At 32.6% G+C, this 26,098-nt stretch overlaps 1 protein-coding gene and 1 long non-coding RNA gene across 3 annotated transcripts in view; both read left to right on the top strand.

Annotated features, from left to right (window-relative positions):
* The window catches only part of LOC129953726 (glycine receptor subunit alpha-2), a 209,268-nt gene that overhangs the window by 71,981 nt on the left and 111,189 nt on the right, over positions 1-26,098 (top strand). The window lies entirely within an intron of this gene.
* On the top strand, positions 13,992-15,118 carry LOC129953728 (uncharacterized). The gene is made up of 2 exons (XR_008782579.1): positions 13,992-14,598; positions 14,656-15,118. It is a non-coding gene; the product is annotated as an uncharacterized LOC129953728 (long non-coding RNA).

A 26,098-nucleotide genomic window follows, 5' to 3' on the forward strand; every position in this document is an offset into this window, starting at 1 on the left:
TGGTAGGGGGAAATCTTCTGCTATACGTAGGAGTGACAAGAAGAAACTGAACTAATCTGCCAGGAAAAACACTGCTTGTATATAATATTTTGATATTCTTAATCTTCTTACAGACTATAAATATGTGTGGATTTGTACACATGCATTATCATCATATTCTATGAAGATTCAATTTTATTTTTTTTGATAGTTGACAATTTTTATTGACATTAGTTTGATTTTTGATCGTTGACGATTTTTGTTTACTTTACGTTGTCGCCCGAGAAATTTTTCGAGAAAAACGCATTTAAAGGTTCGCGTACTTAGTACCCCGAAACTGTGCGATAATATTTTATTTTTTTAAATTGAAGTTAGTCTTATTAAAACTCCACCTACCAATTTTCAAAGTACTTTGCCTTACCGTTAACATGATACGTTAATCAGCACAAAGTCTACTTTTTGGTTTGTATCCCACCTCATACATTTTGAAAACGATTTTTGTTCCATACACGTGGAACAATATCAATATATAATGTGAAAGGCAAGAAAGCATGTAGTTGAGTGCTAAAATTAAAAAAAAAATCGATTATATCTTTTTTGTTTTTAATAAAGTCTTTATTTAAAAAAAAAAAAAACTTAACTATTTTTCTTTAAAAATAAAAAAAAAATTAATGCAATTCTACTGCTATAACAACGTTTTTATTTACAGTACAATATTCTTATTAATTTATTACTTAAAAAGATAGTACATTGTAAATACATTAATTTGGTAAAAACAAAATAAAAAAGCAGTTCTACTGCTATCACTTTTTTAGTTTCTAAATATTAAGCAATGTTTTAGGATATTGCTTATCAATTTCAGGTAAAAACGGTAACAAGTCTTTGAGTTTTTTTTTTTTTCTTTTCTTTTGAATTTGAATAATTTTAAGTTAAACTTTGTCTGTGTTCATGTTTGTTAACCCTGCAGTCGTCGCGCACCAAAATGTTACACCAGTCGTCGCGTGGATTACATATGTTATCCACTTTAAGATTAGAATAAAACCAAAATGCTTTAATTTTTTCAAATTTATTTTGGCTTTAAAATGTAATTACATGTAATATTAAGTTAAGTTAACTAACTGTTCTAACTATTTAACTGTAAGCACTAAAAGAGACGAAAAATCCCACGACTAGTTTCCTAGAAATACTCCATTTTGTATGAGTGGATTACAATAGTAATCCGCGCGACGACTGCAGGGTTAAAAGCTTGAATAGGTGAAGTGGACCATGATGGTAACGATGTATCAGGGTCTTGTTATATCAGTGCACGTATTATAATCGTAAATTTTAATTGCTGGCTTATAGTGCTAACCATATTTAAATATTTTTATTTCCATTGACTTTAAACATCCTCAAAATGTATTCCATTCAAAAATTCTAAAGTATCAGATAGAGGTACATATAAAGTTCTATTAGTCCGATGATTGATATGATGCTATCGATGCATCAGGGTTTTGATATACCAATGCAAATATCATAATCGTAAATTTTAATTGTTGACATCCATCCTTACAGAAATATAGTGTTGACCCTATTTGATTTTTATTTCTCATGACTTTTAACATCCATAAAATTTATTGAAAGTGTGCTACGAAAATCAGAGGGTCTCTGAAAATGTATGGATTGTAATAGTCTGCATACAAATACTTAAGTTTGTATGTGTTTTTTTAACCCTGCAGTCGTCGCGCACCAAAATGTTACACCAGTCGTCGGGTGGATTACACTATGTAATCCATTTTATAATTAGAATAAAACCAAAATGCTTTAATTTTTTCAAATTTATTTTGGCTTTAAAATGTAATTACATGTTATATTAAGTAAAGTTAACTAACTGTTCTAACTATTTAACTGTAAGTACTAAAAGAGACGAAAAATCCCCATCACTAGTTTCTTAGGAATACTCCATTTTGTATGAGTGGATTACAATAGTAATCCGCGCGACGACTGCAGGGTTAATTGCCCTTTTTTTATATAAATGCTTTAAGCATTATCATCATAATTATCAGTTTATAGCAAAAATAAATACAACCAACATGAATCATCAGGACGCAAGTATAAAAATTACACAACAGATGGAAGAGTGGCTAGCAACATATGGCTGCCACTGCTGGGAGTTCCAGCAGCTTCAGGATTCCGCTTTGAAGGAGGTTGGTAATGTGGATACTACCAACATTTACAGTCTTGTGGCAGTGGCCCACCTGCTGTATTCTTTAAAAACAAAAGCTTATATACTAACTATTTTTTTAAATATTAAAATTTAATTGAAAATAAAAAAATATAAAAAAAATTAACATGTCTTTTTACTTAACGATTCTTTTCTCTCTTCACACCTTTTCTGAAAAACTTAACTCTTAAACATCATGTTTTGTTCATGTTTCTAGTTTATACTACTTACATAAACTGCAATCATTGGGAAAAGGATTTTGGAAAATTACGTGATATACTTGAACATAGCAGCTACGACGGTGTAAACGAAGAAATAACCAACATGTTACTCCCATCAAAGTTGACGTGAGAACATGCAAAGGCCAATGAGTATAGGAATAATCTACAACGCAATTTAAACACAGAGGAACAACTCAATATAAGGTAGAATTATAATTTAGCTAAAATATCGTATCCATCGTACACACAGGTTCATAAAAAGACATTTGTTTATAGGGATAAATGGTTTAAGGAGTGTGAAGTAGCAAGGCGAAAATCTTTTGGTTGGCTCAAAGACTTTCGGAAATTTCCAACTATTCTCCTCAAGGATCTTTATACTAAAACCAACATTGCCTTTAAAAGACTATGCAAAAAAAATACTGAAATAAAATATAAATTGGGTGGCGCAACAATCCGTTGATAACTATGGCCTAGTGACTTACAACTCTCAGCCATTCCTGTGTTATAGCGCGAACTTTTTCCTTAGTCGTTTTAAGACCACCTTGGCAGACGATAAATCCTAAAAATTCTACACTGATTTTAAAAATCTTCATTTTTTCGAGGTTTATTTTCATATTTGCATTTGAAAGTTTTTTGATTACGCTTTCTATGTCCTTGACATGTTGACAGCGTCTTGAGAAAATATTAAAATGTCATCAGAATATACGCGACAACGGACGCTTTTATCTTTTCGCAAAACATCGTCTATAGTTCTTTGAAAAATACTAGGTCCTTTCTTAAGCCCGAATGGAACACGACAAAATTCGTATTTTCGAGTTGTTAATGTGTTAAAATCAGAGTTTACTGCTTCTGGAACATCTTTTATTTCCGCTAATAAGTTATTGACTTGAGCGAAAGCCATAAAATGGAGTGATTCTACACCATTATTATACATTATTTTACTAGAAACACTATTTAAAGTTGCACCAATTTGTTTTAGAAAATCGGATACTAAACCGAATAAGTCTATAAAGCATTTCTAATTTATACGGGTCGAGCCGTAAACAGAAGAAATATCAAAGGGTTCATTTAAACATTCAATCCCTGAAACGAAAATTATTTAATATAGTTTTTTGCTGCACCAGTATCAATTAATATTTTAATCCACCTTTTTTATTCACCACCCATTTTAACTTTTTAATAAATTTGTTTTAATATATTCTTCATTAGATTTATTGTCACTTGTTATGACATGATTAACGCGTTGAATTGTATTAGAGCCTGTAGGCTGATCAGATTCTTTTTTTTTTTGGAATTCTGAATGCGAATTGAAATTATTTCTTCCCGAACCACCATTCGGGGTCACTCTATTTAACCTTGGTTCCTTAAATATCCAGATGTACTTGGCCTAGGATTCTGTGTAAATTTTGACGATGTTGGATTTATGTCCATTGGCTCAACTTTTTGTTGAGTTCGTGAATGATTATTTTGATTACTATATCTGAATTGCGGTTGATTAAAGCGTGGTGAAGGTTTTTTGTTATTATTACCTCCAAAAATACTCCATTACCAAGATCGGAATCTCAGACTGACATTTCGGTTTGCCTACAAGCTAAGTACACACTAAATGTGAGAAAGTGTGCGTGAAATGATGCAAAAACCAAACACATTCTCACATTTAGTGTTCCGGCTCATCAAAATGCTTCTTTATAGTCTGCAGGCACATCTAAATGCTTTATTTAGAATGTTTTGTGGCCTCGTTCAAAAACTAAACAATCCTAACCAACAGAATCTGATGCTGACATGGTTTTAAATTGGAAGATTTGTTTAGCTTTTTAATTTCAATCCAAATAAATGTTGTTAATGGATATGAAATAAGATTGACCAAATACATATTTAATGATTTATTAGTGCTGGTTTTTATTTACTTAAATTATTTGCGAACGCAATATGAGCTGCAACTGGTTAAGTATAATTGGAAATGGGCAAAAGTGTAACACAATACTTTGTAAAACGACAATACAGATAATTTGTTCAGGTGTAGTTGGCTTAGAACATTTGTTTGGTGACGTTAGAAGTTCAGGTGGAAACAATAGTCGGATGCCTCAAAATTTCTTTGTACAGACAATGCTACTTGTGAAGTTCCATTGCCAACTTTAGCTAGTTTAAATTTCTCAATTAAATTAGTATTTTCATCATTTAAGCAGTTCGATAATTGCACGAGCAAATTTTAGTTTTGTTTGTTGCAGGAATATTTCTGAAAATTTCTTTTTGAGTGACTATGTTAGAGTTAGAATTTTGTTTGTAGTTAGATTTTGGAATACAAATTTGAGGGAACCATGTTTTAAAAAATAAGTTGCTTTGTGTAAAGCATTTTTAAGGACAAAAATAGGCAATATGGTTAAACACAATACCAACTAAATGAGTGCAATAAATACCTTAAATAATATTATATTCAAAAAAAATCAAATGGGGTGGCACAACAGTCCGTTGTAAACCTTGGCCTAGTGCCTTACAACTCTCAACCATTCCTGTGTACGAGTACTCTTGTCAGGAATGGAAGGGACCTAAAATTTTAGGCTGGATCCGAACTGCTAATTTGAGAAAGCACTTTTCATGACAAGAATTACACTTGAAGGATTTGTCAATTCCTCGGCAAGAGGTAGTACCTGCGAAAATTATTTTTTTTTTAAATTAAGGTGGAACAGGCAGGGATTGAACCCAAGACCCCTTGCATGACAGTCCAACGCACTTTTTTTTTTTTTTTTTTTTTTCAAATTCATTTTTATTTATTCAATCTTAAACCTATCCTAAAGCTAGACAAAAATTCATAAAACTAGCCTAATTATCCATAACTTACAACTAACTTAATGGTCCCATACGGACACTCTAAGCTAAACTATAACACTAATTACTAATGCCTTTCGGCCTTAAGATCTATTTTACTTCAATTTAAATTTTATTTGTTTTGTTTTTATTAGAAAATTTTGAAAAAACTAATATCAATAACCTTTTTTTATTTATTTTTACTTACAAACTACTTAAAATAAGGTCCTTAAATAAAACTTAAAAACTAACTTAAACTACCTATTCTACCTATAAACTACTTAAAACTAGAACAACCACAGCAGCAAATCTAACTATCTAACATTTTTGTTTTTCATACTTTGTTGTCTATTTTTTTTTTTTTTTAATCCATGTTTTTTTTTTTAATGTTCTTTTTTTTTATTTTTTTTTTTTTATTTTTTGTATTTTTTTTTCTATTTCTTTTCTTGCCACCATGCCTATTCTACTTAAAACTAAACCCTAAAACTATAAAACAAGTATGTAAGCCGGCCAAGGCTTAAAACCCCATCCCGACTACCCACTATCAAGTGCCGATTGAAGCCACCAAAACTGGTTCTCCTGCTTCACCCTATCAGTTCGGTCCCGTTCGGACACAGCCCTACTGAACCGAAGGAGCTCTGCTCTACCTTGTGCCATGACGTCCCGATTGTACGGGAGTCTCCTATCTACGGTTCTTCGTCTGACGTGGTAGATTAACGGGACTGCCAATCTATCCTGTATCAGACCGCATTTGTCTAAAAAGAGGAATGCCTCTGGTGGAATGAAGCCGCTCAAGCGTGCACTCTCAAAATACTCGTCGTTCGGATAGAACGCCCCGAAAATTAAATTGTTGGTCGAAGACATAGCTCTTGCAATGTGACCTAGAACGAGTTTTATCACGAAATTGTTAATTCTGTTGATTCGAGCCCCGTTGTATAGGACTTCGTTGGAATAGTAATACACATAAGAAGATTCGGCTGTTCGATATAAGCCGGTACAGCGTCGTAAACACTGCCGCTCGAACACCCGAAACTTCTCCATCTGGGAAGGGGCAACGTTGAACCACACAGGACAACCATAAACGATCATTGGCCGTATGAGGGCCATGTAGCAAATTACCTTCACTCTGGGGTCAAGCCGACTGCTAAAAAACAGCCGTTTACAGTCCAACGCACTAACCATCATGCCACGAATAATATTATATTAAATACCTTAAATATTATTGGCTTTCTCAAAAATATTTTTCTAAGCTAACCTCTGCTTTATATCTGAAAACTATTGTTTATTTACACTTTCTTCTATGTTCTGCATTTTAAAAAAAGTAATCTACAATAGTATTTATTATATTAAGAAAAACATATACATAAAACTCATTAATTTGTTTTCGTTATTAGTAGCATTTTTATTAAACATACCCTTCAAACAATAATAAGTAAACTTGAACTTATTTTGCGTCAAACTGTGGGAGTTCTGTACGTCAACAATAAACATTCATGTCGATTACATGATCTATTGAATCATTTGTGCATAAATTCAGAACGATTTTTTGACGTTTTCGTTTTGTAATAAACGTCAAAATTTGCAATTTATTTGCTATGCATTAATTCAACAAGTTCGTTATAATCGTTCTGATTATTTTTTTTTAAATATTGGTGTTCCTTTTAAGCATATTTTTTGTTGATAGCAAATACATGTATGCTTTCATCAATCAAGATTGTTATGGATGAGATATTTTTCGATTATAACTCTTTTTTTTAATTTAATATTTATTAATCAAAATGGAATTGAAAAATAGTTGCAAGCTTAAATCATCAAAAACAAACTATAAATATACTTGGATTTATTAAAATGATACAGATTTTAATTGCTTGCAAAAAAAATTTGAATTCAATAAATTGCGCTCGCACCCTTAACTTGATGGTTCTTCGAACGCATTTTTGATACAATAATCCGAAGTTAGTTATGAAATTTAAACAATTTCGTAGTGATTGCTGTAAATTAGTGAATAAAATATATTTAACTGGTGTTGAACATGCTTTTTTCAAGAAAAAATTTACATTGGTTCGCTATCAACAAAATGACTGCAAAACTAAAGCTTAAAACTGAGTTTTTCATCGAAAAAAGTAAAAAGAAAAATCTGAAAACAAACTTATTAACCACCCCATTTTGTTTTTGCTTTGCAAAGTGCCGCTAGCCCACGGCATCGTTTTTTTTTTGTTTGTTTTCACATCTATTCATGGACTAATTGTCAAAATTACAAATACAATAATGTAAACAAACGGGTTTGGGAGAGTGAAACGTACGAAAGATTCCGATCTTGGTAAATGGAGTATTTTTGATTACCTCTTTCAGCAAAGGCATTCGCAAATGCATAGGGTTGTTGGTTCATATTCAACTCTTTTTCCAGCGCCAAAGCGCTTGAAAGATCGGCTGGATGGCTAGAAAATAAAATTGTTCCTAAAGGACTGTTAAGTCCAGATATAAAAATACGAAAAGCATCGCTCCTATATTTTTCATTAATCACCCTTAATGCTAATTTTTCGCTTAACTCCATTAAAGCCTTATTGGTTATAAGAGTAAGTTGTTTTGAGACTTTGTCATAGTATTCATTAATTGACAATTTAGCTTGTCGAAGAGTTGACAATTCATACTCTAATAGATACAATGGTTTCTTATCGCTGTACGTATGGTCAAGCCTTGCTAGGACAGCTTCAAAATTTAAGGGAGTATCAAATGAAGAAAGCACATTATCGGCGTTTTCAACAATTTTGTTCCTAATAATAGCTACTGCTTGATAGTAGCGAGTAGAACCTATATATCTTTCAAAAGATTTTAAAGCTGCTTTGAAGTCTTGTCTCCAAGAAGGATATTTTTCTGTTGCACCATTAAATTCAGGAACGGTTTTAACGACATCGAGACTTATGTCGCACCTAATTTTTTCATTAATTTCTATATCGCGATATGGTTCGACAACAGCTTGATTCTGAGCGTTAAACTGATTGGCTATATCATTTATTGAATTTTGAATTTCTTGTTTTGTTTGGATCGTTTCAGCGTTCAACGACATGTTTTTATAATTAAATTGAAGTGAAATTTTAATTTTACTTCTATAGGATAAAGGCTTGTGTTGGTTTTCACAACAAAGCAAAACGCAAAAAAAAAATAAAAATCTACAGACAGTAATTTAGGATTTAATCTTTTATCAATTTAACGCGCACTGGTCACACTTCATGCACAATTTTTTAAAACAAAGTATTTTTTTTATTATTTTACCCATCGTTTACTTTGTTCCTTACATTATCAAGATTTCATTATTCTTTCCGATTACTATAGAGTAAAGATATTTTCCCTGATGACTTTGTTATGTTCGATTGTTGCTGCTGCGCTCGTTGCGGCTGGATGCTACTGGTTGTCGTAGTTCTAGCTTTTTGAGGTTTTAAATTAGACAAACTAAATCTACTTAACTTCTATTTTTTTAGCCCCACCTCGATTGAGGTTAAAGATAAGAGAATAGAATAAATCCCTTGGATAAGTCACACACATCGATATGTATATCAATGTGATGTGAAATATACAAACCGAATTCTATTACAATGTTTATTTTTTGTTATCGTATTTCATACAGAACGATGCAGAAGGCAACGTAAGATATCGTTAGATGCTAAGGACAGCATCAGATACATTGGAATACATAATGAATTTTTATGAATCGAAGATTTGTTTATATTACATATATTTGTTTATATGACAATAATTTTATAATGAACAAAGAGATTTTTTATTAATCGAAGATTTGTTTATACCTATTACAAATATTTGTTGACAATATTTTTTTACGATTATGCATTTCAGATAAATCTTATGAATTTAAGAACTTAAACATGACTTTTGTAAGTGCACAATCGATAAAAGTGCCTTACTTGCAGTTATAAAAATATAAGAAGAAAGAAATATGACCTTAACTTATGTATATATCTACATATGTATTTGCAACAAAGGTATAAAGAAAAAATAATACCACCTCTTTGTTTAATAGATTGTTTTATTGTGTCCTTTATTTAAATTTTGAAAGTAATTTTAACTCCCTTTTTACTTTTGAAATGTGGAACGTAATTTTCACAACTCCAAGCAATGTTTGTTTTGCTTATTTTAATGTGAGTATAATTCCTTGTACATCCATACAGTATTTATTTTCTATTATATTTTCTTCTTCTTTGGTTCACTCTATTTTTTGTAATAAAATGCACAAACAACTCTATCCGATTACATGACCAACGCATCAAAGAAAATATATCAGAAAATGAATATACAGCAATTTGTTAAGAAAGAAAAACAATTTAACAAAAAGATTTATAACAAAAAACAACAATGAAATACACACAAAATAGACGCTCTCAAATCATCGCTATGGAAAGAACTAAACATTATATTACATAAAAAATGGTTTGAAAATCGTACAGGCATTCAACTTCCCTTATAATGTAGGTTAATGGATTTTAACATTTGGGAAAAAATTCACACTTCCAATTGATAAACAAAGTTTTCCTCTTTTTCAACTCCTAGCTCATGGAGAAGAAGTAATTCGAGGCATACAAGACGAAAGAGAACAAGAGAGAGCACAATTTAGCAACATGCTACACTCGTTCATACGTCATCAAAAGAATGATAGATTTGCTAATTATGTACTTTATGTAAACAAATTAACAATTAATTTCCTAAAACAGCTCAAGGATATCGTCATTGTACCAGCTGATAAAGGAAACGTCACAGTCACTAGGAAACGCAAATATTATGAAAATAAGGTGGTTAGATTATTGTCTGACCGCAACACGTACAGAACAATACAAAATAATCCAACAACAACACTTCAAACGCGAAACAATGACATAGTCAAATGGCTGAAAAACAAAAATTATATTGACGATAGAAAGAAAGCAAAAAGTTGGCTACTTACACCGCACAGCTCTCATCCATTTACGGAACACCAAATATTCATAAAACAGACATGCCTCTGCGCCCGATTACGTCATCCATGATTGAACCATGCTACGAGCTATCTATGTAATATTGGAAAAATTTTACAGTGCGTGACAACAAATTCAAGCTACTCTATACAAACAAAATTCGCTTGAATTTAAATTGAATTGAAGAACCGAAAAATTTAAAACTAAGTCAAAATGATGTTTTAGTCTCATTTGATGCTGTTTCATTTTTCACTTACATCCCCGTACAACTGGCTATCACCATTACCAAAAAGAAATGGGATTCACAAAACAAAAGCACAAAGATAGCTAAACACAAATTTAATAAGATTCTCGACTTTTGTCTTAAAGAAAAGAATTTTCTTTAATACAAAGACACTATCTACAAATACATTATTGGGATGCCAATGGGCAACCCACTATCTCCGTCTATTACAGATCTGCATTCATAAAAAAATATGTTGACGTAATATTTGCAATAGTGGATAAAAGAAACATAGAAAAAGTAAGTAAGTGAATAATATTTTCAAAATAAGTGATGTACGATTCCACGTCGCCAACGAGAAAAAAGGAATCAAAATCTTAAGTGATAATGGTTATCCTTCTACCATAAAATACTTAATTCAAATATCACGAGAAATATTGATGAACCCCTTAAAACGCACCACAAAACCATGGTTTACGTCTACATGTTTTACCAAACTCAAGGACAAACAAACAGATGTGATCTACAAAATTAACTGCAATGGTAAATCAACCCGTGGTCCCGTGCAACCTTTGTTATATTGGAACCACAAAACAACTTCTTAGACAACGCATCTCGCATCATAAGTCCGATATAAAACTTAACAAATCTGAGAAGACAGCATTGGCGATGGCACAACATAAGTCGATTCCCATCGACTTACCTTCTGTAAATCTCAATAACAACAAACAAACTTCACGTAACCTGTATATTAACCCTAGAACCCATACGGGGTGCGTAGGAACCTCACTATAATTTTATATTGCCCGTATATTTTTTTGTAGTGGAAAAATTATAACGGATTGTCATGACTTTTATTTTTTTCATTGTTTCTTTATAACCCAAACCAATTTAGTTTGCTTTCTTTCTTCATTGCGTGTATATCTTGATCAGTGGGGTGTACAGTTACCCCAAATAGGTTTACGCAAGTTTTTTTTTCTTTTAAGGTTTTGTGTAAAAATTTATTTCGCGGTTTCGGTAAGTAAATGAGTGCTTTTTTTAGTTTTGGGAAGTAAAATATTGAAATTTATTAAGAAAATTGAAAAAGGTTAAGCAAAATGTCTGACATGGAAAATGCGATAAAACAACTACTTCTTGACATTGATGTTGAAGACGATGATGAGCATGTAGAATTTTCTGACGATAACATGGAAATCGATTCAGAAGAAGATGATGAAATGTTTGCCAGTGATTGTGAAGAAGAAGAGATCTCAGAAAGACGGCATCACGAAGGGGTTCTGTTGGGAAAAAAGGTTTCCGGTGGACATTACAACCACCTTCATCCAGTGGCAGAATGGCTTCTCGGAACATTGTTCTAAAAGTTCCCGGCTGTAAGGATGCTGCAAAATTTGTGAAATCCGAGGTTGAAGCTCGGTACCTCCTTTTTGATTCCACGATATTAGAAACTATTGTTTTCAACACAAACATTGAGATTGGTGTTCAAAGACAAAATTCTGCGTCAACATCCTCCTCCACTTCTACGGCAGCTTCAACTTCAAAATACAACGGTGACACAAACATTGATGAAATTCGGGCACTTATATGTCTACTTTATATTGCTGGAATTCAAAAGCAATCTCGGAGAGCCATAAAATATATGTGGTCAATCAATTGTTCCCCTTTTTTTCAAGCGATTATGGGACAGAACAGATTTGAGTTCCCCACTAACTGCATAAGGTTTGACGATCGAGAGACTAGAGATCGAGCAGACAAACTATCACCAATAAGACTAATATGGGAAAAAATTTGTTTTAACTCTACAAAATACTATACGCCCCATGAATACTGCCCAATCGACGAACTGCTGTTAGAATTCCGAGAGAATTGTCCTTTTCGAATTAACATTCCATCTAAACCAGATAAGTATGGTATAAAAATAATAACGATGTGCGATTCACGCACTTATTACATGGTATCGGCAATTCCCTATATTGGAAAAGAAATACGAATTTCGAATGATCCTATACCACTCCAAATTGTTAAAAAAATATAACCGAGAGTATCCATGGGACTGGTAGAAACCTAACAATGGATAATTGGTTTACATCCATACAATTGGTTGAAGAAATGCTTTCTAGACATAAACTCACTGTTGTAGGAACGCTACGCAAAAGCAAGGCTGAGATTCCACCATCATTTTTGCTTAATAGGAAAAAAGAAATCCTTTCATCCCAGTTTGCGTTCAAGGATAAAATGTCTTTGGTGGCGTTTACTCCAAAAAAAGGAAAAGGAGTGGTGCTTATCTCTTCATTACATAAGGGAAAGACAGTTGATCCACAATCGAAAAAACCGGAAATTATAAATTTCTATAACAGCACTAAAGGAGGAGTTGATACTTTTGATCAACTTGTGCACACTTATAGTGTAGCACGAAAAACACGGAGATGGCCGCTCAGATATTTTTTTGGCATGCTTGACCAAGCCGGTATAAACTCAATGGTGTTATATAATCTTGGGAACAACTACAAAAACGAAGTATTTTTTTGCATAATTTTGGGTTTCTTTTTGGCAAAACCATATATGCAAAAACGCTTAGACCAAAAAATAAGCATTCATTTGAGGACCAATAAATATAGACAAAATTTTCATGAATGCTTCAGGCGAAGCTCATGAAGTTATTGATGAAGATTAAGGCCAAGAAGCTCCTTCGAAAAAGGCAAAACAAGGAAGATGCTTTTTGTGCCCAAGAATAAAAGACAAAAAGACAAAAACAGTCTGCAAAACATGCGATAGACACATTTGCGCTGAACATCGCATGGAAATATGCACCAGCTGTAATTTTTTAACTAAAAAGAATGCTTAAAAATATAATGGTAATATTTTGAAACTATAACTCTTCAATGCAAATATTTATTATAACTTTTGTCTTTTTTCAGATTCTCAACAATTTGGGGACTTACGCCTTTAAGCACCAATCATTTTTGGATTTTTGAAAGACTCCTTAAATTCGTTGTACTTTTTTGGTTTTTCTTATTATTAATTTTTTACACTTAAGTTTGAAATACTAAGCCCAATTTTTTGTTATAAGTGTTTAAAAAGAATGTGTTATTAATAAAAATACAACAATTTACATATATCATTCGTGTTTTCTTTTTGACATAATATTACTTGAAAGTTTAGGGGTGTGGAATAACCCCAAATAGGTTAACGAAACAAAAAATAAGGTATGGGTTGTAGGGTTAACAAATCATATACAGCAACGCTTGTGACATCGACATCACTTTACAATGATTCAATCAAAATGTATTTTCTTAGGTATGCCGCGTTATTATTTTATCGTTAAATAGAACAAAATTTGTTTTCTCTCCCGTTTCCTCTTTTATTTCTCGCTAGGGGCGTGCTTCTTTATTCAACCAACGCAATGATTTCTTAAGCATAGAAATAACCCAATGTTCACCGACTTTCATCCGATGAATTTGTATGTATCTGAAAATTCACTTGCTTGTGCAAAAAACAAACCAGAGTGCTGGAAATGGTGAAATACTCGTTGCGCATGTCAGGTTGAGCCTACGTTGACGAACTACACTTGTTATTCATTTTCTTAGAGTAAACAAAAATTCAACCAAAAAAGAAAAAAGACAAACGTAACCAGTCTATTTTAGACTTTTTGTATATTTTCCACCATTCTTGGCGGATGAAGTTTAAGAAGTAGGGGTTGCCACATAAAGAAAATTGCGTAGTGGAATCATTTTTGGCAGAAAGTAACTGTAATTTTAGTTAAGTGAAACAAGTAGCCAAAATTAACTAGGCAAATTCGATATTGTTCTAAATTACAGTTTACAAGCAGATTGCAGTGCAAGGTGTATAACTAAAAGTGTGAACAAAAAAATTATTAATTAAAGATAAAAAGTTAATTAAAGTTTGAATTGGAAGTCATTTGTGACAATTGGTTGCATTTTGCATACATTTTAGTCACTCAAAAGTCACAATTGCAACGGTTTTGCGGCTGTAAAAAATTAACTTAAAGTTTTGTATACAACTCCATCCCTTCGTCACCTTGAAGTTATAGCACACCATAGACACTTAAAGAATGACATGTTACGCGACAAATTTCCACTAATTAATTAATAATTAAATTAAATAATTTAATTTGAGTAGATTATTTTTAACACTTCCGATAAGGGCTGCTTCAGTTGAGAGTTCTTTTTCTGCAAGTACAATTCAGTAAGTACATTTCTGATATTTGTTCTAGTCCCTCATTTGTCTCCGACTTTCCTTTAGAAATAAGTCACGCCTTGCCCTGGCCAGTCACAGCATTGTAAGCGGTTATTCTCCAAACTTTGAAGGCGTGGAAGTTCTACAGACAGAGAAACATGTTTCCAAACGATACACGTTAGAAACATTACATAAATTCTCAATAACAAAAAAACATGAACCGAAACACTTCACGCAAAACATTTCTGTTCTTTCTACCCAAATATAATTTTAATTTGTGCTTTATTCAATTTAGACTTAACTTCATTCTTTAAAGTGCCAATTATATTTATAGTTTTATTTTTAATTTATGTTAAATTATGTATATAGGTAATTAATATTAATTTTGTTTATTATTTTCTTCAGTGAGTAAACTATATTGTATTTGTGTTCCATTGATCCAAGATTATTTCTATATTTTTTTGTGTTAATAAAGTTTCCCTTGAAGAAGGCAGCAATCCCTGCCGAAACGTTTTGAAAGTTAATGTTACTTAATTGTTTCATTGCAAAAACTACAGCGACCAAAAAAGCCGACGGAAAACTATATTTCCACTAATCAAAATAATTACACAAATTTTATTTTTGCGTTGCGTTTGTCGTTGGTGCCTTACAACCACCATCAGACATATACATATATATTTTTACTTGCGACATATAGGATCTATATGGCAAGTTTTGCATTCGTGCAAAATTTCGAACTCGAGATTTTAATCAAACATGATATTACGATGGTAGACAAGTCGAAAAAAGTGGGTCCCGCGATTCCGTCCGGTCGGTTTTGTCTGTCTGTCCACGCTCCTACAGCCTAAACCATTGGATCGATTGAGTTCAAACTTGGAAGTTAAGGTTTTGAACAGATTCGCGTTAGGCGTTTTTTTCATTTTTTTTAAAGATCAAAACTAACAGTGGCCACCATACAATATTTTTGGTCAAAAAACGAAAATTCGAATTTTCTCAAAAACAAACCGATAGATTTTCTTTAAATTTTCTCTAAAATTTTATTTTTTAACTTGGCTTCTTTTAATAAGAAAAACAAATTTTTGTATTGCTCAGGAAAGGTACCGCTCATAGACCCGTTATTTTGTTTTTTAATTTTCTCAGCAATTTATAAACCGATTTCAATAATTTTTTTTCTGAATAAGCTCTTATATTGCTCTAACAATATTTGATTATCAAAAGTGCAATTTTTTATTGTTTGGATTTTTAAAAAAATATTGAATTTTTATTTTTCAAAATTCGATATCTCAAAAACGTTTCAACATTTTCTTACGAAATTCAAACGTATAGCGTATAATAACAATTTCTAAACAACTGCATACCAAAAATATTTTTAGAACAAAATTGAAAAATTTTATATATAAAAAATTAATTTAAAAAAAAACCGCTCTAACGATTTTCATAAAAAAATTTTGAAAAATGAAATATTTTTTTATTTATAAAATGGCATTTAAATTTTTGAAGACAAACTTATTTTTCGGGCGAAATTTTGAATCTTAAAATATTATTTTTTTAATATTTTAACTGTGCATGAGCCCGAAGGAACGCATTATTTTGACAAAATTGTAATTACATTCCTAGCTTTTATCTAAGTTAGTGCATTTGGTACATATTTATGTATTTTTATAACTAAAATTATTGTAAATACCAACGATGGCCGCCCATGTAGCGCAACTGTATCGGATTAACGAATATGATATATTTAATCAACAGTCTATTTAAAATGTCTATCAAGAAGTATTATCTTGGTAACTTTGTATATGTGATTTTAAAATATTATTCTTTACGAATAAGGTTGTTTCACACATGATTTACTTTCCTTCGCCTATATAAACTTAGTACAAGTTAAAGAAACGGGCCAGAAAGAGTATATGTATTTACTATTAGAATCACTTTTTCAACGTACCTATACACATTATACCTATTTATAAAAGTATTACGTACGACTTCTACAACTACTGCTTACGTGTCACTTCATAACTAAAATATCAAACGCACAAAAGCCTGACTGTAAACAAAACATCAATAGCAATTTCTTGTACCTATTCGTTTGCTTGTTATTTTTTTAAACTTTAACAAAATAAATAAACTGAACGTAAAAACTTCATGTTAGCGCTGAAAACTTATAGTAAAGAAGGAATGTAGTATGTACCTTTTAGCTACCAATAACATTCCTTCATTATCATCATAAACGACTCTGCATCTGGTCGCCCTAAAAGTTTCTGCTCATGAGAGAACTATGGTTTTCATTATGTACAATTGTACATAATGGCATTTATATCTTTGAAGGCAAACTTAATTTACAGGTATATTTTTAAATCTTATATAAGTACTTTTTTAAACATACTCTTAGCATACAGGAGCAAGTTCGTGCGACCCAGTCGTGCATTTTATTATTTTGCGTTGCGTTTGTCGTTGGTGCCTCACAACCACCATCAGACATATATATATTTTTAGTTTTGCGTTGTGTTCGTCGATGGTGCCTTACCTTGCCACCAGCAGACACTCATTTTTGTTTAGGTTGAATTCATGGTACAGACGAAGCAATAGGCAGGATAGGGAGGAACAATGCTCATGGTTAAGGAAATCAATCATAGCCATTGGCGAGCCGGCAAGTGTATTAAAAATACTAACTATGATATAATTTAGCCAAAGTGCTAACATCAAGGGTAGTGGCTATGACGACAAGAGAATAAATAATTAAATACAATTATTTTACAGCAAGCCGCATTTATGAAAAATCGAGGAAATTAACGAAAGGGTAAAGCAAGCGCGCTATCATGACGAGCAAGGCGGCAAGAACAGTATAGATTATTACAATTATACATGCATATGAGCAAGGGGTAATTATTAGAATGATTGCATTGGTAAAAGCTGGTGAGCTAAGGTTTCTTAGAAAATCTTTTGATAAAGACCACCGATCGCAGATAATAAATAACTAAAATAAAGCTAATTCATTTGGCAAGGTACATTAATAGAAAGTTAGCAAATTTAAAGTATTTATCTTGTAGTGACTCATTTTTAAAACAGTTTACGCAAGCTTCAGTGATCTATCTCTTATCCATATATTTATTACAGACTTAAATAGTAAATAATAAAAAACTTTGGGGGAATGGCAGCTCACTGAGAGAAATTCTCTGGAAGCCTGGGCTAGACTCAACCAACTGCACTATACAAAATATCACATGTCGTGAGTGTTCTGTCTTTAAAATAAAACAAGACTTCTTGTTCTTATACTAAATACAATTTATTATTCAATGTAGTGACTGTACCTTACGATAATTTTACTTCTTTAATATCGCGTTTGCCTTTTTACTTTGAGCTATAGGGAACGATTTTCTGACAACTTCATTTTTTATTGGTTTTTTTTTTAATTTTTATTGGTTTTACAAGTATTATTCAAATCGATCGTTTGCTTTCCTAAATGAGTATCAAAATTTAACAGACTATCACGGCTTAAATTTGTAAGGCCAGAACATTTTTTCTTTAACTGATTTTGATGAACGTATCTAATTTTCGAGTTCAATTCAATTAAATACGTTAAACTATTTATTATTTATAGGCTTAAATGAAAAATATACTCTGAAGGTATTTTACCGGTAACAGTACATGGAGTGTTGTTGTAAACAATCAAGAACTAAAATATAAAAGCGTTTAAGTTCGAGCTGGATTGTTTTTCGAGTAACATTTTCTGTAAAACAGATTTTGTAGTCTGAACACCACATTCTGCCAACCCATAACTTTGTCTATGGTAGGGTGGAGTCGGTTTATATTCAATCTTGTTGGCCACGCAATATTGTTTGCACAGATGTTAACTGATTGGGGGACCATTGTCGGACAAAATGCACCTAGGGAACCGAAAAATCACAAAAACTTCTCTTAAAACAGTAATCAAGGACGTTAAAGTCGTTGACGTCATTTATTTTACGATTAAGAACTTGCTAAACGCATCAATTATTATTAAACACGTTCTTCCTTTTAAATGAAAACATTCAAGACGTATGCCATAAAAAGCCTGCTGAGTGGGAGGCCATATAATGTCACATTTTTGCTTAGGTACATTTTGAGTTGCTTGACAAATGTTACGATCTTTGACTAAGCTTTCGATTGCTTTGTCTATGCCCACCCACCATACATATGGTACAATTTGGTCCTTTTTAGTTTCTTTTTTAACTTACTCGAAATCGACCAAGTGGTCTGATCCAAAAAAAATTATTGGAATGTGTTCAATTCCAGAATCAACCTTAATTGGATGCCTTGATAAAAAATCGACATGAGCAATGTTTGCACTTCTTTTATAAATAATCCTATATTGGTATTGAGATAAGACTATAGAATAGACAATAGACCAATGCTTGAGCCTTGCAAAAACTACACCAGAATTACTTTTGGTCTGGATTAATATCTCTTTTATGGCTATGTTATCAGTAAACAATGTTAACTGATGGCCGTATATAAAAGTGTGAAACGTATTTATAGCAAAAAAAACAGCTAATCCTTCTCTGTGGAGTTGAGAATAGTTTTGTTCCGAAGAGTTCAATGTGCATGAAGCATAAAACACGGGCTTCTCAACTCCATCCACAACATGTGCTAATATAGTACCGACCCGGACTGCACTTGCGTCTGCGGAGAGAACTATCTCTTTGTGAGGATCATATAGCTCTAGCACTTTAACGTGCACAAGCAATTCCTTACATTTTTTAATGCCTCTTAACATTTTGATGACCATGTTATCGTTTTACCTTTCCTCTTTAAGTTATTTAAAGCAAAACACTCTGTGCAAATGTTAGACAAAAACTGATGATAGAAATTAAGCAACTCTAGAAATAATTGCAGTTGCTGTAAATTTTTTGGCGTGGGGGCCTCTAATATAGCCCTGACTTTTTTCTTTTGGTGACTAATGCCCCCTCCAGATAAAGTATGACCCAAAAAGTCAACGGACCTTTGCAAAAACTTACATTTTTGTAAATTAATACGCACATTGTGTTTCGACAACCGCTTTAGGGCTTCAAACAGTTCTTGTTTACATTCCTTTTGATTGGCACCACCAATAATGATGTCATCAATATAACACAAAACTTTTGCAAGGCCTATTCTATCCATTACAGACTGGAAAATAACGGCAGCACTTCTTACCTATCGATTAAAAACATAGAGACCATTGAACGTGTTAATAACTAAAATCTTCCCAGAAAATTTCTTGTAACTTTCTTAACGGATAATACATTGTCTGTATGCCCTTATTAATTAGGACCGTACAAATTCGAATCGAGTTATAATTTTTTGGAACAATAACAATCGGACTGGCTCAACGACTTACACTAATTTTCTCTAAAATACCTTCTTGAACTAACCGGTTTATCTCTTCATTGACCTTATCTCTCAATTTGAAAGGAACACTATACGGGCGTGAAAAATTGGCACAACATATGGCTTCAAAACAATATCAGCCTCAAACCCAGCTATCGCTGAATTTGATGTGGTTTCGACTATATTTGGAAATTTACTTTTGATCTCACTTACGATTTTATCCTCCGTAGTAACACTCAAAACATCTTGTTTGACCTTAAACGATAATCTCCAGCTAGGGAAAAGAATATCTATCTATGGACGACCCATTAAACTAATTTTTGGACAGCTGCCATTAACTACAACGACTGCAAGATTAAACACTTTACCGGCAAAACTTACTTCACAGTCCATTGTTCCAAGCTCAACTAGCTCCTCACCTGGACCTGATACTAAATTAGAAATATACTTAACAATTTTACACTCAGAAAAACATAGCTTATATTGATCTTCAGACAAAACCGATGACGTTGCAACAGTATCGATCTTCATTATGACTGGCTTCCCATTGATGACGACATCACATATTTCAGGTTGGTTAATTAACATCAAACTACTGATAACGTTGACGGCTGCCTTCTTAGTAGGACATATGCGTGATATATGCATTTATCGGTTACACAAGAAGCATTCCCAGTTGACTGCTGGGCAATCTTTATGTGCTGATCTCCCACAACAATGACATTAACTTTGGGTTTGTTCACGACTTGATTTAGACTGATGATAATTTTGTGCACCTGCACGATGATTGCTTGACTTTGAACTTTGCGATGGCTTTTACAAGACTAGCTTCTGATTTTTTGACTGACCAGATGGATATACTGCATTAATAGCTCTTAATACTTGAACTGAACTTGACGCTTTTTAGGATGACTCTATAGTGAGGGCTTTCTCACAATACTGCTCGAGGGATAGATTTTCGTTTTCAAGTAAAGCTTGTTGGATCTTTTCGTGCTTCAGCCCAACTATGAAACGATCGGACAGTTGCTCATCAAGGATTTTCATTTTATAGTATCCAATTTTAGAATCAACAGTACATGACTGTGCATTTGCACCTGACGTTGGGGTGGAAGATGACGTAGTTGTGGTGATGTTGGTGATGATGGTAATATCTGTGGTCACAAGGAATAACCGCTAAATTCAGTTTTTCAGAAGAGTAGTTTAAAGTTTTTGATAAACTTGCGAAATTACAAACGACTCTATCTGGAGATCGGAAACTCCGATTGAGTTGAAACAAAAAGTGACTTGAAGATAACTATGTCTTATTTCACATTTAAATGTTGGTCGAAAAATAAGCTTCCTACGATTTTATTGACAAATATAACACTTTAGTTGTTATGGTCTTTTATGTTTTTCTTCATATAGAATCTAATCTCGAGTTTAGTTGATTTTCCATTTGAAAGAAATGTTTTGTTTTGCTCTTAAGTCTACTTTAGCTGTTATTCCTCTTCTATTGTGTTAAATTTACAGTTCTTATGTCGACTTTAGATTTTATTCCTAAATTAATTATGAAAAATAATCGACTATGTTCTCAGCAGAGAATAAGAACCAACTTGAATTTCGAGTTAGAATACGTTTTTTTTATTAAAAAACACATAGAATTAAAAATACGAAAAAAACTTTACTTCATGCAATTATGCAATGTAAATTCATTAAAAAAAGTAAAATATTGGACATAATTCAGTTAACAACCAAGATTAAACAAGTGTTATTCAATTTTCATCGGCACTACGCAGATCTAGATGCATGTTGAGCTCAGTGGAACTCGTTTTAAGGTTTTTATAAAATTTATATACTGCAATAAATCCATAAGATCTTTTTTTTGTCTGAAGATAATACTGGTGGGTCTTCAATATTTTTTAGATTACCCAGTGTTAGTGTCGATGCTCCTCTTTTGATCAATGGTAAAAGGTTAAACGGTTCTTCAGGATTTAAGTTCGTTTTATAAAAAATTTGGTTGTAGTTGTTCGTATCCACCTTACCGAGTTCCATATAAACTTTCTGAGTTACACCTTTTCCAGTTGAAATTATTTTTTGAAATTTCACTAAAGTTGAAGAAATCGCTTTCTTTCATTTCAACAACTTTAATTTTTGAATTTACAGTTCCGATGAACTGATACCAGTCCCTTGGCACACTAATTTCGACACTGGATTTTTTCTTTTTTCGTTCAATTAACGCATGATCAGAATCACACTCGAGGTGTGTGTGGCCAGGTTCCAAAAATGTATGATCTATAATATATTCCAATGAAGGATTTTCTTTTATGAACAGAAGGAACATAGCAGAGACAAAGGAATTTTTATTTTGGCCTGAACATGAGTCACTATAGAACGTTATTTAATTGACGGAAGAAGGTAAAGATTGTAGATGTTTGAAAACGCATTAAGCAATCTCATTTCCACAGCTTAGCGCAATTCCCTCGTACCACATAAAACAGCCGGAACCATTCGTTTTTAAGTCGTGCGTGGATTGTAAGATTGAAGGTCCAAAGCTATCTTTTATAGAAACTAACTGAGTTTCTCAAAAATGGTGTTGGTAGGCACTGTTGTAAATCAAATGCGAACGCTGCCATATCGTTGTTTGGTCTAGCATTTTCTTTATCGACCCTTTTTTGCTCAAAGCCAAAATCTCGCTTTGTCATATGAATAAACTTCTGCTCCACCAGAACTTGTTTTTCTGTTTCATTCTGGGCTATTTTTATCTCTGACAGAAATCCGTCGTAAGTTGCATAAGTGTCAAGTTTGGGAGCTTTGAATTTTAAATTCATTGTTTTAAATATCTCAGCATATTTGGTAAGGCTTACAGGATTAGAAACTTCATTACTATACATCCGATGCATTATGCAGAGATTTAAACTACCATGAATATATTTTTTAGATGTGTGAAGACGGCTGTAATGGCTTTCATACGATGCGAACTTATTTATGTGGTTGCACACTTCCTCTTCTTGATAAAATGTTAATTTGTTTATAGGAATCCCTTTACCCCGACAATTCTTAAACGGTACGCTTGGACTTGAAACTTTTTTTGCTATTACGTTTCTAATGAACCTTTCCGTTTCAGAAAAATAGATCGTTAAATGTGTTCAGCAAACTTGTGTTCTCATACCATCATATTCTAAAAAGTACTTGACAGATTTTTCACGACGTCGCTTTCTTTGGCTTGCGTTAAATAGAGTATCACATTTTTTATCTTCTAAAATGAGAAGATTTCCAATATAAAGTACTCTCTGGTCATAGGTTCCCAAAGCCCAATAATGTTCAAATAATCGTTGTATCTTCTCGAATGAAATTTTATCTCGACAGTTGCTTCGACACATTTCAAAGGGTTTTGGAGCTCTAGCATGTATAACTTTCCCAGAAAGTGTTTTATATGATTTTCCAGCTTTCCTTAATTTCTGACGAAAGCGTTTTTTATTCTTTATTTTTGATTTCGGATCGTTCTTCACTATTTTCACTTTCAGGGTACGAATCAGAAGAAGTAACATTATTATTCATTATATAATCAGGGTCTTTTGCAGAATCATCGGAATTTTCCCATTCTGGCAACTTGTTGTATTTAATGATGGAGATATTGAATTTCTATTTTCAACGTTGAACTCACTTGAATGACCTAAAACAATGGAAAACTTGAAAAGTGTTCTTAAAGAAAAAAATAGCGTTCTTACGTTTGAATACATTTATGTCGAAGTCAAATCCGTTCATCGTCGATTTAGTTTCATTGGTATCTCAGGAAAGTAATTATTGTTTTCTGATATAATTTCGTCGATCGAATTCGAATATTGATAAATTGAATTTTTTTGCGGCCATTGGTATATCTACTTTTTTGTGAAATTTGTTTCCGGGGATACACGAAATGTGAAAAAACTTATTTCAATGTTTTCTGTGCAAATGAGAAAAAACTTCGACATTTCCTTAATAAAAATTAAAATATACATCGTTTTACCAATATCTTTCTTTGGTTCTGGTTTGGAAGTTCTTTGCATCACAAAAACCTTTCTTAAATGAGTTTCTTTTTCTGTAAAAAAAATTGTATTCAAATACCTAACATTCAAGAAAAAATAAAAACATAAAATCAAGTACATACGTTCAAAATATCAAAAATATCAAAAACCGGTATCTTCAAAAGGACATTCAAACTAAAAAAACATTAAATCAATCTTACTCGTACCCTCAGTTCTTGCTTTTTCTTTAAGCATTCGTGCCAGCGCCAAAAGTCTTTGCGATTGAGACAGTATTAATTTTAATTAAGTTTTTTTTTTTCAAAAAATTAGTATTTATAAAAACACTAGGAACAACACAAAGGACAACTAAGTTTAAGAACACAGGAAGAACACAGCACTAAAGTCTACTTTAGACAAAACTTATTCTTTATTAAGATATAGAAAAAGAACTAAACTATACATAAGAAACACTTTTATTTATTTTGTCTTACGGAATAACAACCAATCTCGAGATAAGGTTTTCACTAACTGAATTACTGACGGGGAATAAAAACTAAAGTAAATTTAGGTTCTTCGTGCATCAGAATTTTATTTTCGAATAAGCGCTAAACTGATTGGAGACTCTTTTGCTTATTCTTTCTTGGGGAATAACGACTTAACTCCAGTTTAGTGGTTATTCCCCAAGAATAGTGGTTATTCTCCAATATTAACACGGAAAAACAGCTAAACTCGAGTTTAGCTATTTTTCCGCCACAAACAAATGTAAAAATTGTATGAATTTAACGAGAAAAAACAACTAAAGTCAAGTTTAGTCTTTATTCCTTGATGTAAGTCTAACAAAAATATTATCTTAACTCAACTTTAGATAATAATTTTCGTCTTTTCTGAGTTTAGTTGTTTTTCCTTAATCTCAACTTAAAAAAGTGACTTAAGCTATTATGTTTTTTTGAAATTGTGGCCACATTTTTAAAGATAGAAAGCTGAAAAAAATGTACAAAATAGATTTAAGTACGCTGAATATAATGGCATCAAAATCTCAATTTCGTCTAAAGTCGACTTTAGCGGTTATGGCTTGTGGCCACAAATATTAGTAGTGAATGGAACGTTCGGCGGCGCTATCTAGTGTAGGGATGGTAAAACATATGACATCGCTAGAGTAGACACCTGACTAACATCCATGAAATCACCAAAGCAAGAATCCTGTGCTGCTGCTTTAATCCTCAAAATAAACTCGTTTATGGACTCTCCATGTTGTTGCACCTTGTTATGGAACTTAAATCTTTCCTATCTCTTATTTGGTTTTGGTGCGAACTGACTACGAAACAAATATATGTTCTGATTGAAAGATTAATCACAAGGTGACAGTGGATAAGTCAACTTTGCCAGCAACTCGTACATGGATTTACCCATTATTTCGATGAAAAGACTATTTTTTCCGTTTTCTTGGACACTATTAATATGAAAAAATTGTTCGAACGATTTTCGTAGTCTCTAAAACTGTCCCACGCTCATAAGGTTCTACATTTCCAATTAACTTCATATTAAAGCACGGTGGTAATCAATACTCTTTAAAACAATTTACTTTGACTTTTTGATAAATTTTACAAGAACTGTCTGCCGATCATGTGGTACATCAGATCGGATGATTAGCGGAACATTGATATTCTAATTTGAGTGCTTAGTTAATGATCATTAATCCCAAATTAACGTCTATACTTTTCATCCGAACATTGACTCTACTTATAATAGATATATGCTTCAGTGAGTTGCTAAGACAATTCATGGATCTGCCCTGTCTGCCAGCTATACCTCTTGCGGACTAGATCCAGAGACTTTCAAATGTGATGCATGAGACCCTTCGACAGCTGAAGGCACAGGGAATTCCAGTGGAATATTGGGACATGATTATATTCCACGGATATGGCACGGCAATCCGAAACTCCGACATCAAAGGAGATGCTGGCATTTTTGGATCGGTAAGCTTGCACAACCTCAAGCAGCCGTTATGAAGCTTTCATTCCAACAATGTTGGTAAGGTTGAAGGTCTACGGCCGGTTGATTGGGTCGGCTCGAGCTATATTAGATTCAGGTGCTTATCCAAATTTGATTCCATATGAATTAGTGCGAGCTTTTAAAATACTTAAATGGCAAGCTACGAAAAAAGTTACCGGTATCGAGGG

Source organism: Eupeodes corollae, chromosome 1 (assembly GCF_945859685.1).
Source record: "Eupeodes corollae chromosome 1, idEupCoro1.1, whole genome shotgun sequence".
NCBI lineage: Eukaryota > Metazoa > Arthropoda > Insecta > Diptera > Syrphidae > Eupeodes > Eupeodes corollae.